Below are 14,078 nucleotides of genomic sequence, written 5' to 3'. Positions count from 1 at the left end.
ACTTTTTAGTCAGTGCCGCAAGCGGGTGTTTGTACGAAAAGTGGCGGCAGTCGCGTTTCTATACATTTCCATGGAAGAATTTTTCTAGCATGTCTGTGCTCCGAGATTCCCGCCTGCAAAGTTTAATTGCGGTTTGCACGATTACGCATGCAAAACGATGAGGATCGGCAACGTTCCTCCCTGATGTGACGAGCAGTCCGATTGCTTGCTATCGCCAGCCGGTTGCAAAAGGGTAACCGTTATCATCTTTGCCTATGCCTTCGACCGTTGTCAGATTAAACGCCGCACCAAACTCGCAGAACATCGGGGAGGAGCGCTGCGCCAGTGCTCACTGTCTTGCATGCGTAATAATGAACACCGCAATTAAACTTTGCAGCGGGATATCTCGGGGAACAGGTATGCTATAGAAGAATTCTTCCAAAGTGGAACGGTGTAGAATGCGATGCTTCCAACTTTCATACAAACATGCCCGCTGCTGCAGTCATTAAAAAGTTCATTATTCAATCTTAGTTAATTGGGCGGCTGACGGTGGTAATATTGTCTCACTTCAGTGTGTCCCCGGATAGAAACTTATCTGCAAAGGGTTTTCACGTACCTCCCAGTGCTGAATTTAAGAAAACCATAAAAGCTTAATTTTGAACGCCCTGTATAGTATATATCATAGCAAAGGGTGGGGAAAGGGGTATAATAAGGTTGAGAAGGAGGGAAAGGAGGAGGGGAACGCTACCAGCTCCGCTCTTTCCGGTCTCGCATCTGCGTCCTTTTTTGCGTAGCTGCCAAATTTATTTTATTTTATTTTTTTTTCGCGGAAATATGTACAACCTAACTACAAACAAGCCCACGACGAGAGAGCGTCAGTATTGGAAAACGGCGCATATAAATATGCATGTGACGGGGCACCTTCGAGGGCCGTACACGCTCGCCTGCGCCGGGTTTTTCGTGAACTATGCCACCGCCAACGTACAGAAATCTCTCACTAATATATGAGTGAGATATTTTTCTATAGAAGCTTCTATAGAAGCTTCGCTTAAAAACGGATGCAAGAGGTCATTACTTGAATTGTCAGACCCCACCCGTCACTTTCACGTGATCGTAAACGATCATAGACGGTACACAAAGGCCGGGGTGGGCAGTGTGGGGCGGCCGCCCCCCTTGATCATCTAAGGGGGGCGCCGAGGCGGGCCAGTTGTTCTAAAGCCCACGGCTTGATCACTGTAGCGCGACGCACTAAAGCGCGGGTCACCCGAGTTCGTAGCATTTCTATTCTTACGCTCTTTAGTGCGTAGGCGGCGCAACAAAAATCTCGACCAAACGTTTTTCTTGCGGGCGTGCAGGCGCGGCCCACGACTGCGGGCCCAGCAGTGGTGCCAGAGTTTGGTCGACTGGGGGCGGCAGCCTCGGGCTGGCGGGAAAAGCCGTGGCTCTCCAAGCACTCTTCCGATTCCTGTACACCAGCGGGGTGACGTCAGACAGGTAAGGTTGGATGAACGAAGGGCACCAGCGTTGGTATGCAGCAGCTCGACTACGGTATGCTTCGATCGCGCTAAAGAGCGCATCGAGACTCCCTACCGACTCGACCCGCTCGAACAAAGGGTGGTGAAAACGAAACTATAGATTCAGAATTATCGAGGTGGAAATATCGCATCACTAGATCGCAGCTCCGAAATACGAGGAACTTCATGAGGATTTTTCAAAATAAAGCTTCCACTAACGACGATAATAATAATGCTGGGGTCTTACGTGCGGCAACCACGATATGATTATGAGACATGCTGCTGTAGGGGGAAGTCCGGATAAACATCGACCACCTGGGGTTCTTTACCGCGCACCTAAATCTAAGGACACGGCTGTTATGTGCATTTTGCCGCCATTGAAAATGTGGCCGCCACGACGGGGAATATCGAACCCGCGCCTCGCACTTAGCGGCGCGACACGACGAGTAATGCGTCTGATGCGGGGTTCGAACATAGCACCAACAGCGTGGATGACAAATTTTTCTCCTCGCATGATTGTTTCATGAGTGACCTTGCTGGCTCAACAGAACTGACTTGTCATATTCAGCATTAAGGTCGTATAGCAACCTACAGCACCACCTCGCGGTTACTGGCATGCACATGTTGCGCAGGCACTTCAGCTGGCCAGCCAGGAGCGGTCGACCGATTGCTGTGGCTGGTGGTCGCTGCAGCGGGGCCGCTGTCTGCTCAGGCTGGGCATGCTGCGCGAGGCCGAGCAGCAGTTCAGGAAGGGCGGCGGAGCCGGGGACCCGCAGCCCAGAACGGTTCCTCTGGCTCGCCAAGGTACGCATGCAACGCGAGTCAGTGGCGTAGCCAGGGGGGGGGGGGGGCACACCGGGCCCCTTTTTTTTTTTTCTTTGCAAGCCATGGCTACCTGGAATGAGGAAGTCAACCACCTCTGGCGATAGGCAGCGCGCCTGGTCCCTCAATAAAGTTTAATTCTCTCTCTAACAGCGGAGCTTTTTAAGTCGAGTCTTTGGTCCGTGACGCGTGAACAGAAATGATCATCATCATGACCGGAAACGCGCTCTCTTCATCATTTTCCTCATTTTCTGCTTCGCTATACCAGAACACGTGCGCCGATTTGTCCCGCGTGAGATGCAATAACCGTGATGAGCGAGAAAACGAGTACACAGAGAGAGAGAGAGAAAGAGATAGAAAAGAAAGAAAAATTCTTGGCTAAAAAAATTCTTGGTGAGACGGGATCTGAACCCGCGTACCCACGATCCGAAGGCGAGCGTCGTAACCACTCGGCTATCCAGGCATGCTAGCAGAACATGACATAGCCTTGTGTAGTATAGTACAGCAAGGGGGTGGGAAAGGGTAGTGAAGGTGAGGAGGCGGGGAGAGAGTAAATTACTGCATAGAAATAATGAGAAAGAGGGAAATAGAGAGAAATAAATAGAGAGAGAGATAGAAAGGAAGGGAAGAAATAGAAAGAAGGATAGAAAGAGCAAGAAACAGAAAGAAATGCATATATAGAGAGAAATAAATTAATAGAAGTAAACAGACAAGGAAAAGACAAAAAAAAAACAGAGAGAAGAGAGAAGAAGGAAGAAAGAGAAAACTAAAGAGAAACAGAGAAGCCTGCCCAGCTCCGCACTTCCTTCAGGCTTGGCATCACTAGTGCGAAGCTGCCTTTATTTTTTGCTTTTGATGGCTTCAATTCAGCGTGCATCTCATTTTTATTCAGCATCCACTCGATGCGTGGGCTCTCCATTGTTCGAAGCTAGGAGGCATTGCTCTCCTTGCGAGCGAGGAGTGACGTCACGCGCTTGCCGCCTGCAGCGCACCAGATGCACCAGCAGCGATTTAAAGACCTCGGGGATGTCCCAAGAACCACACACTGCGGAGAAGAAGACGTGTATTCTTCTTTACAAGATCTATATCGTTGCGGAACATAGTCTCTCGAAGTCAGACGCGAAGGAAGAGAAAACAACAACAACAACCAAATGAACACGTAGGACGAACGCAATGGTGGAGCGTTGACATAAAAGACGCGAAAGGCTTGTTTGTGGTCAGCGAGGTAATGCATATGGGATTGCACTAAGCGGGGAGCCTCGTTGCCCCTATAACTGCCTGTGTCACGATCGAAAACGAGGGCGACGTGCGATGCTGTACGAGCGAAGAATTTAAAATCGACACGAACGATGTACGCACGGACCCGGCATCCTCTTCAAACTACGCGCGAAATTTCAGAAGCGCATCACGTTTCTATGAATGCACATCAGTGTATAAGCCATCCAGCCTACATGACTGCAAATTTAAATTACTAAGTTCCAAGGCTTCGCTACACTACATTGATATATCATAGACAAGTGCCTCGATTAAACGCTTCGCATGCTGCTCTTGTTGTCATGATAATGTGTTTGACATGCGCACTTTTGTGTATAAATGTGTTATTCTAACGTGCAATAAAACCAGTTAGTGAGCGCTCGTGTTGTGTGTTTATTTCGCGTTCGTTGTCTTTTCCCGCGCTCCCAGTTCGTTGAACGAATATGAATTACCAACTAGCCCACTTGTCGATCTTTTTGTATCTCATGAGGCTTCGCTGGCCCCACATGCCTACAGAGTTGATTTGTGTCCACTTTTTTAACACGAAAGTGTTTTATGCTGGGGTCCACTAAGACTTCGCTGACGCCATTTCCGTCACGGAAATGACGTCGCTAAAATGCATGTGAACAGCTGACAAAGAAAAACTAGAAGAAAACTTTACAAGCTGACATGGGAATCGCACCCACGACCTCGCCTCCGCGACGATGAAAGTTCACAAACGCCTCTTATATCTCTCACACCTCCCTTCTCACCATGGGCGTCCGGAGGGGGGTGCAAGGGGGGGCGGCTGCCCCCCCTTGGAATTGCGGATAATATTTTTCTATGCAGTTGCGATAAGCTACACAGCTTCATTAGCACACTCAGGTCCTGGCCTTCATGTTTGCCATTCAATTTCGCGCGTTACAAAACTGACTAATTTTACCTGTCATGTCACTAATCTTGCCTGCCCCCCCCCCCCTGCGTATGCACCCCCCTGCAAAAAGTTCTGCGGACACCCTTGCTTCTCGCTGCACTCTTGGTTGGCAGGGACGGTGCTGTAGGAGCGGCTTGCCAATTCTCGGAGGCCACGTCGTGAAACTAATGAGCGCCGACAGTGAGAGTTTCGGTAGTCTCAGTGCAGCGGAAACTATCGATGGAACGCAGTGTAGGCGGCGATTCAACTCAATTTACGTGTTTTGCTTTTCGCTTCGTATTGTGACGCCTCGTCGCCAGAGTAGTGCAGCGTCCACATGCGCCGTTTCTCCGCCGCCTACTGCTTCGCGTACGCTGACATCGACTAAGAAAACTGCTACATTAAGCGCCGCAGAAAGCCAACGATGTCTAAGGGCGAATGACGCGCAAGTGAATGCTTTGGTGCAGAAAGAGACACGCCAGCGGGAAGCGGAACGCCTTCGCGCGTTCACGGCTTCAGCTACGAACTCTGCATGTCTCTCGCGTTCCTGAAGTTGAGCTCGTTGCAACCCAACTGGCTGCCATGCAGACAACGGAGCAGAATAGAAATGGTCGTATACCTTCGCCGAAATAGGAGGTAGTCGTCAACCCAAATTTCTTGAATGGTACTGATAAGGGGATAAACGACCATATGCTACGGTGGTTGATCATGATCATAGACGTTAGTCGTCGGGACGGAGATGTTCCACCAGGTGTCAACGTGGGTGCCATCCACGTCAAACGGTGCCATATTGGCCAAATAGCGAAATCAATGTGCAAGTTCTCGGCACAAAACACATCTAACGGGTTCCGTGAAGGCACAGGTACCTTTCGTGTTATACCGACTCCCATGAAAGAGAGATCAACTACATTTTTTTTTTCAATAGTTAGCCTACTTGTGTGTCGCAGGTGCAGCTGCAGATGGATCAGCCGCTGGCCGCTGTGGAAGCATACAGGCGTGGTCTGGACAGGTTCCCAAATGAGGCGTCCCTGGTGGCGCCCATGGCGCGCGTCTACGAGGTAGGTATAGTCCACAGGTGAAAAGCCCCGTGAGAATATTCAAGAGCTCAATAACAGTTGCGATTGTTCAGCATGAAATTAAGAAAAACCTTTGACTTACAAAGCATCACCATTTAAGCGTGCATAAACTTCGCATTTCCCCCACGAGTATATCAGAATTAAACACAGCAGTTACACCAGCTTGAATACTAATGAGCATAGGAATGCGCACTGGAGGGTAGCCATGGTCACTCTCTAATTGCTCACTGGGGGACGGGTTTGCAAATTAGGTCTTGTAATTATTTTGAAAGCTCCACGTAAGAGCGTTGATATATCTCAAGTAACGACGAAGAGCCTAGGAACCGTTCTAAATGAGATGCGCATAGGTGTGCGCAAAGGGGGGGGGGGAGGCAAGGGGGCGGTCGCTCCCCCTAATACGTCGTCTTTGCAATGCGTTCGTAAGGGCCTCGGGGGAAGGGAGTCGATAAATGTACACACGTTCGCGTATAATCCAAGTGCGTCACACATAATAGCTTAGGAAAGCGCTCGACAGTAGTTGCTGTGCGTATATCTGGAACTGCAGTGATATATACCATATGTAAGCTGAAATCTGCGCACTTAAGAAAAAAAAAAGAGTATGTGTGACTCCTTTCGGAGAGTCCTGACTTGCCACGTATATGACTGTTAACTCTCTTGTGTGTCACACGACTCTCCGAAGGGAGTATAATCTCCAAAGAGAGTTGACGTGTCTCTTAAAGAGACTCATATAAGTGGCAAGTCAGGGCTCTCGGAAAGGAGTCAAAGGAATTTTTTTTTTCTTAGAGTGCGTTTCGCCGGAAGTAAACCACACAGCTTGTGCAAGCGAGCTTTTATCCTTAACACGGGTGTGTTTTATGCCAAGGTCCACCAGGAATTGACAGACGCCATTTCCGTCACGGAATTGACGTTGATAAAAGGGCGCGTAGGCAGTAGAAAATGGAAGATGAGAAAAAAGAAAGGAAAACGTTGGCTGAGTTATACGACCGGGGCGAGGAATTTAACCATGCTGCTGTTCATACAGCGACTCCGCGGCTTTCGGGCACAGAAGCCGGACGCACTGATCTCTGCGCCACAAACGCAAGCACGATTCGCGGCTCGAATGTAAGGGAGAGGGGGGTGAGGTATGTTGAGCTCGCTGCAAAACTGTGATGCACCCCCCCCCCCCCAACCAGGTGTCACTGGAAAGCGAAGAACGTAAGCTTTCTAATGCAACGAAACTAACATCTATCCAATGAGCGCAGCAAGCATAGTGCGTTAGAAAACAATCACTAATATGCGGAGCACGTACCGCCGGAGTGGTACCGCTCTGTTGCCGACACTGTATAGTGCATACACTGCAGTCAGCTGGGTGCGCGAAGCGTTACAGCGCGTCCTTCTCGTGGCCGTCGCAGGGCCTGCACGACTTGCAGCGCTCGGCCAAGCTGTACCGGGAGCTGCTGTCGCAGGACGCAGTGCACGTGGAGGCCATCGCCTGCGTCGCCACGCATCACTTCTACGCGGACCAGCCGGAGATGGCTCTCAGGTTCTACAGGTGCGTGTGCGCTGATGCACTCCATATACACTCAAAGCCAGACGGTAGTATTTGGGGCGTCTTTCTGTCACGCAGCAATAATTGTCACCTAGCTTGCTTGCGTTTCGTTTCTCGAAAACTGCGCTTGCTACTTAGCTATCAAGCGTGCGGTGTCACGCTGATAGCCGCCAGCGGTTCGTGACCTAAAGGTATACCGAGCGCGCAGCGAAAACGCGCCAGGAATGCATGCAGATTATAGATTGGTGTGTGGTAGAAAAAATACACCTCAAATACACCTTTTTAGCGAGAGTGAGAACAGCTTGCACCATTTGGGGAGCCATTTTTATCCCGCAACTATAATCATCACCTGACTTTGGCTTGCGTTTCCTTTAGTGAAAACTCCGCGTTCGCCACTTTCCTGTCAAACGTATCGACACGTCACGCTGATGGTGGACACACACCTCTCGTGACGCAGGAAATACCAGCCGCTCGACCAAACAACGGCATCCGCCTTTTGAGACGCCGAACTGCGCATGCGCAACCCCGGTTAGTCAGCGGCCCTGGCTAGCAATCTCAGGTTTACACGAAACGTAAACACCCAATAAAGTGGATGGGAAAGCGACCGCAGCATCGGACGCGTAATCCGGAAGTTGTAGATTCGGTCCATGTGGCAAGTTTATTTTTCATCCACTAATTCCTTTGTATTTACGTCATAATTACTATGTTACAGCTAAAAACAAGTAATGTCCCCTATAAAAGCTTCCTTAGCCTCAGACTACACAAAGGAAACTCATAACCTGTAGCTGAAAAAGAAAAGATCGCAACGGAAGAAATATTTGTCAAGCGCCGGCGTTCGAACACCTCCCAATTAAGCTTGCCATTCCATGACAGCCGCTCGATCATACGCTCAGAAGGTGCTAAAGCACACATGACAGCTAGGGCGAAGGCGAATGAACCGACAGCTTGAATCGCATGATATTGTTACTATATATATTTTTTGAAATGTCTACTAAGTCCCTGGTTTTACAGACGTTAGCGGTACACGCTGCGCAGCTGGGCGATGAAGAATATGTACACGACGTCAATCCTGTAAACTCTCTACTTATTTATTTTCTTTAAAAAATTTAAATGTCAGTGTATGCGAAAGCGTGTTTGGAGTATGCAGAGCATATATACACGTACTGTGCGTAAACAGAGCGCCAGTTGTGAGTCACGTGGTTATAGGGACGAGTCTGAGCCGCGGGCCATTACAAATAAATAAGTAAATAAAAAATGAATAAATTTATCTATCTATCTATCTATCTATCTATCTATCTATCTATCTATCTATCTATCTATCTATCTATCTATCTATCTATCTATCTATCTATCTATCTATCTATCTATCTATCTATCTATCTATCTATCTATCTATCTGTCTATCTGTCTGTCTGTCTGTCTGTCTGTCTGTCTGTCTGTCTGTCTGTCTGTCTGTCTATCTATCTATCTATCTATCTATCTATCTATCTATCTATCTATCTATCTATCTATCTATCTATCTATCTATCTATCTATCTATCTAACCTGTGTGCAAGTGTTGCGACGACCCTTGCCTGGTCATCAGCAACACACACGCACGCACGCACGCACGCACGCACACACACACACACACACACACACACACACGCGCGGACATTGTGAATTGATGGGGGATCGGACAGGTGGCGTCTCGAGTTCAGTAAACAGTTCTAACGTGGGCTGAACAACCATGAATTCATCCAAGGAATTCCGATCTCTTTTAACTGCTTGAAAAAGGAAATGTGAAATACATAGTTAGCCCAATGAAATTCTATAAGGCGAATCTATGCTTGTGGCGTACTTGCATGGAAGAGTTTATATCTAACTGTATAACGACCAGGGACTTAGCTTGAATCAATCGTGTAACAGTGAGTACAAGAATTTTAACTGTGCATTATTGCTGGGCTAGACAAATTAAGCCGCGAGGCCGGAGAGTTGCAGTACCTCTATTGGCAAATCTGTTCGCCATTCGCGATGGAAAATAAACCTCACAACTTTCCGTTGCGCCCTTTAATTCAAGTGTGAGAATGAACGTAACAGTAGAACCTCGATCGTTACAACGAAGTCGCATCTGACACGAAAATGGCTTCGCTATATTAAGAAGTTCGTTATAAAAAGTATGATGATGATGATGATGCAAACTTTATTTGGGTCCAGAGTATTTCCGTAAATCTGTACGAATGGAAACACGATGCCTCATTTACTTCGTTATAAGCGGAAATTCGTTATAAATGTATTCATTACCTGGAGGTTTGACTTATACATATTAATTGGCTCTGCGCATGTTCATCAGGCAGCCTATTACGTCGCGCTTCTCGAAACGCGCAGGCGCCTTCTGCAGCTGGGCATGCCGACGGCCGAGCTGTACAACAACCTGGCTCTGTGCTGCTTCTACGCGCAGCAGTACGACATGGCACTCACGTGCTTCGACCGGGCGCTGGCCCTGGCCGAAGACCAGCTGCTCGCCGACGTCTGGTACAACCTGGGACTCGTCGCACTGGTCTGTTAATGTTAGTTAAGCATTGCCGAGTCGATATGACGATGCGTACATATAACCACTAGAGGGGCCTATTTGATACTTGTTAATTAACTAGTACCACATTTCCCAGTGTGACCTACAAAATACCACAGATTATGTTTGTTCTACGTTTTACCACATATTTCACGCTTGCAAGCTACGTCACCCACCTCTCACAGAGCTCCGGGGACAAAACGCTGGCGACTCGCGCCTTCCGGCTGGCACTGGTCTACGACAACTGCCACGCGGAGTCGTACAACAACCTTGGCGTCCTCGAGCTCACCAGCGGTAACGTAGACCAGGTATGACGAGCACGAGAAACGTTCTAGCACACTCAAACAAGCAAGCCGCACGCTCCCCGGATTACCCTAACCAGGTACTGGTTGCTCGCAGGCTGCCGCCTATTTCGCTACGGCAGGCGAAATGGCACCCGAACTGTGCGAGGCCCAATACAATCGCGCGCTGGTGCTTGAACGGGTAAGCAAATTCATTCGTGCCGCTCGAGAGCGGTTGGTTGGTTACTAGAAGCATCGCTCAATTAACCCACCACGGGTGATCGGCCATGAATTATGCGGCAGTAGAATAAAGGAAAAAAATAATGAAATAAAAAAAAAAGGGGGGGCAGGTATTATCAATCACCTACCTCGTTGGCCAACGGACGCCTAGAGCATGCCTCGAAGACTGCAATGCGACTGCCATCTCTAGATCGCTGAAGTACACTCACAGAACACTTGTGCAAACGTCAAGTGCCGTTCACTGTTGCGTAGAGCGGACCCGCGCTGCAGCATAACGAAGGAACCAATGAACAAGGGCTGTTAGGTGGGCTAGTTGGTTCGTAGACATTATGGCAGAACAGCGCAAAATACGAGACAGTGAAGCACACAGGACACAGCGCTGCAGACGACGCCGTGCTTGTCGGCGCTTTCCCCGACGGTTTCTAGCAATGCGGCGTGATGCAGGGAATAGTAGAGGTCTTTGACGTCCACAGAGAAGACGGTCGGTCGTACCTGCAGAGCACGTCGACTCGAGGTACGATGCAACCTCTGTTAGACTACGAACGAGATACGGGTCCTTGACCTTTAGCAGCGACATATGTCCAGCAAGTATGTTCCTAGCGCTGTGCCCCGCATCTTTCACTGTCCCTTATTCTGCGCTCTTCTGCCGTAGTGCACCAATGAAGTGTCGGCGCATGCGAGATGCGCAGGTCCAGGTCCTACATACGCTCCGCGCATATACACCTTTACACGGAAGGCTCCCTGCGCGTCGCCATTATTCCCTTTGGGCTGTGGTAAACAGGCGTTACCTCCCCCCGAAAACGCACTGCCGAGGCAGTGACGTCCGTCCTGTGCCACAGCCCAGAAAGGAGGTGTTTGTTTCTTCTCCTGTGAAAAAGGTCAGGCAGAAAAAAACATTGCTGACAACGTAGTAGCCGCTGTAGTTGAGTATCTCATCAAAGTTAGCTGCTCGCGCGTTCGACACAACAGCGGACGGCACTGCACGCGAGTCGACCTACGTGGCGACCCACTGACCGCACATGCTTGGAGCAACGCAAATCGCGAAGACAATGCTTTTGGACAGCCCTGAAGTAATTGTACGGCAGGCTTACAAAGTACTGCAATAATGGGGCATGTTGCCACTAAACCTGTCAACAAATGTTCGGTCTTGGTTACCGAGTGCAACGTTTTGCTAGCCACTGAAGGGATGCTACATTCTCTACTGGTGTCAAATTTCACAGCAATTTGCAGTCTTCATTAAGCATAACGACAGTTTTGTTACGACCGTACTTCTGGTAACTGCAACTTCATGCAACTGCAATGGCAGTCGCATTACTGGAGCACAGAGCAAAAGCACCTGTACTGGCTACCTCTACTGTACTGACCTCAATCCACTGGTTTCTGCAGACTGGAGACCTCCAGGGATGTGCTCGCGCTGCAAGCAAATGCAGTCAACATGCGCCTAGTGCAGATCTGCTACAGAAGGTGCAAGCCTTCTTCCAGAGCCACTGAGACAACCGACGAGCCGCCACTGCATCTTTATTGGGCAAATAAATTACCTTGTTCTAGTGTGGCAAGCGCAATAAAGAAAAAAATACAGTGTCCCACCCAACGCTCGGGTAATAACAACAACAACAAGGGAAAAGAAAAATCACAAATGAATGCCCGCCTGCCGGTCCTGCCGTCCACAGGCACTGGTCTATGTACACATTTTTTTTTCCCGCAATGGCAAGGCGCTGCTCGGACCCTCGGTCGAAGACTTCGGGAACCGTTTCATCAAATGACGCTGTAGTCCAGACAGAGTGGGCCAACTCAACGAGGACAGTCTCTCCCACGTAGGAGCGTAGTCTCGGCAGAAATCGGGTCTGTGGGCCTGCCTCTGGGGGCCCCGACGTTATAGATGCTCGACCGTGGGTGGGCCCAGTGAAGGGACCTGGAGATGCAGTGGTCATCACAGTGGGGCCTTTCCGATCCCGGCTTTCCGATGTTGCCGCAACCAGTTTCACTTTTGCCGATGTCTCTCGGTTCTCTTTTCACTCGGCCTGTCGATTCGTTTCGGCTCGAATTTACCGGTGTCGGGCGACTCGCATGCCAACTGTCTTTCTTCACTTTCAGGAACAAAAAAGCACAGATCAGCAGAGCTCGGCCATCGTCCCCCCGGGTGATGGCGGGGGCTACCTGCTGTTGTGGTTGACCACTAATTGTGGCTGCCTGTGAGTCTTGGGGGGCAGCTGAGGGGTACTCGAGGGCGGCGGCCTGAGCGGGGGAGGGGACAGGACGGTCGGGATGTCGCGGCGGGGCAACAGGGGCCCCGGCCCGACCAATAACGCCGCCAGGTCTCCGTTGTGGGCGGAGTTTCGGCGCGACAGAGCCCGCTGGGGCTGGTGCTGGTCCAGCGGCGGTGGCATGGTGCGGGGCGGAGTCCTGGGCAGGGTCCAGCCGCCGTCCCGCCTCGGCGGAAGTGGCGGAGGTGGAGGAGACGCGTCCCTCAGCAGTGGGCCGTCACGTGGAGGCAGCAACGGCGGGGCCTGGTCGGGGACGTCGGAGAAGAAGGCTGTCCCTGTTGGCGATGAGGGATCGCACGAAGAGGTGGAAGAGTCCCGCTTCTTGCGTGGGGGCAGCGGCGGTGGTGGTAGCAGAGGTGGCAGATTGGATGGCGGGGGCGGCGGAGGTGGGTGTGACGGTGGCGCAGACGGTGTTGTTGCAGGAGACAAGGCTGTAAAAGGAAGGGCAAACCTTGGTTGAATGGCCTTGCAAGGATAACTTAAAAATTACATTAATGTACGCAGGGAAATCTCATTACCACGATCTTTGTGCAAACAGTTTTCAAGCTTACGACGACAAAGTTGAACTGGTTGGTAGGGATTCATAGTAGAAAATGATTGGGGCAGTTACTCACTAGTGGTGCAAAGACTGTGGAAACAGCAGAGCTGGTGTACTTGTCCTCCTTGGTTTCCCTCACCCTCAATTCCCTTTCCCACCCCTTGCTATACTGTAGTATTCATGGCTATGTTATGCTTTACCCTCTCCCCCTCCCCACCATCATTTCCCTTTCCCGCCCTCTTGCTATACTATACATGGCTATGCTATGCTTTCTCTCTTTATGTTAGGCTTAGCATAATTAGACCTACATAAGATTAGATTTAGCTCAATTAGGCTTAATTAAACATAGCTTAACTAGGAGTACCTTACTTATACCCGTGTCACACGGGCGTTTCGAAGGCCATTGAACCGATGGTCCATTGACTCAACGGGGATGCACGCGCTGCCACACGGGCAGTTTCGAAGGCCATTGAGTCAGTGGCCCATCGAGTCGACGGAGCACTCTACAACTCCATTGAAACTTCGACGGCCATCGAGCGGCGGAAGCGGAAACAGCGTCACCGCGCCCTCTCGTTCCCAGTGTGCTCGTACTCATGATTAGAAAAGGAAAAATTTAACCAGTATGCATTAAAAGTAGTGTGCATGGGCGTTGTAACTTATTTACTAAAGTATTTGTGTGATTTCACGCTTCGTTCTGTCACCGCATCCATAGTCGTCAGCAAATTGTTCACGAGCAACAGCTCATTCTCGATGGCGTCGGTGCGTCGGCTTCCTCTTTTGCCGCTTCGATCCCGCAGCCGCGTAGAACACCATAGCGGCCTTGTCATCTGTTTCACGGTCACTCATGATGGCGGAACAGGCACGTAATGAAACCAATGAAACAAAATGAATACACGCAACCGCAAAACCAGGCAAAACTACGTGGTAAACTTCGCAAACCCGGAAAAGCGGCCGGACGGGTAAAGCGGTTATAACGTAGCCACAGTTTCGCTGTTCAACAAACTTATAACCAACTCTGCTTATAACTAATAATGCACTTATAATTATGTATAAACATTTTTTTTATATTTCAGAACAAGACAACGCACGAATGCGTTGTGCGCGCGAAGGCTTTTAAGTGGATTTATTTTAGTTCACTT

At 49.8% G+C, this 14,078-nt stretch overlaps 1 protein-coding gene across 10 annotated transcripts in view; it reads right to left on the bottom strand.

The window, feature by feature from the left end:
• The window catches only part of LOC119373613 (son of sevenless homolog 1), a 111,166-nt gene that overhangs the window by 62,750 nt on the left and 34,338 nt on the right, over positions 1 to 14,078 (bottom strand). Inside the window, exon 23 of one of the 10 annotated variants that reach the window (XR_007417956.1) lies at positions 12,050 to 12,832. The exons of the other annotated variants lie outside the window; for them this stretch is intronic. The gene's annotated coding sequence lies outside the window, so the exon portion shown is untranslated. The remainder of the gene's footprint in view (positions 1 to 12,049; positions 12,833 to 14,078) is intronic. 10 annotated transcript variants of the gene reach the window in all.

This window comes from Rhipicephalus sanguineus, chromosome 11, assembly GCF_013339695.2.
Source record: "Rhipicephalus sanguineus isolate Rsan-2018 chromosome 11, BIME_Rsan_1.4, whole genome shotgun sequence".
Classification (NCBI taxonomy): domain Eukaryota; kingdom Metazoa; phylum Arthropoda; class Arachnida; order Ixodida; family Ixodidae; genus Rhipicephalus; species Rhipicephalus sanguineus.
Note: the sequence above shows the minus strand (reverse complement) of the source record. Positions and strands in the feature narration are given on the sequence as shown.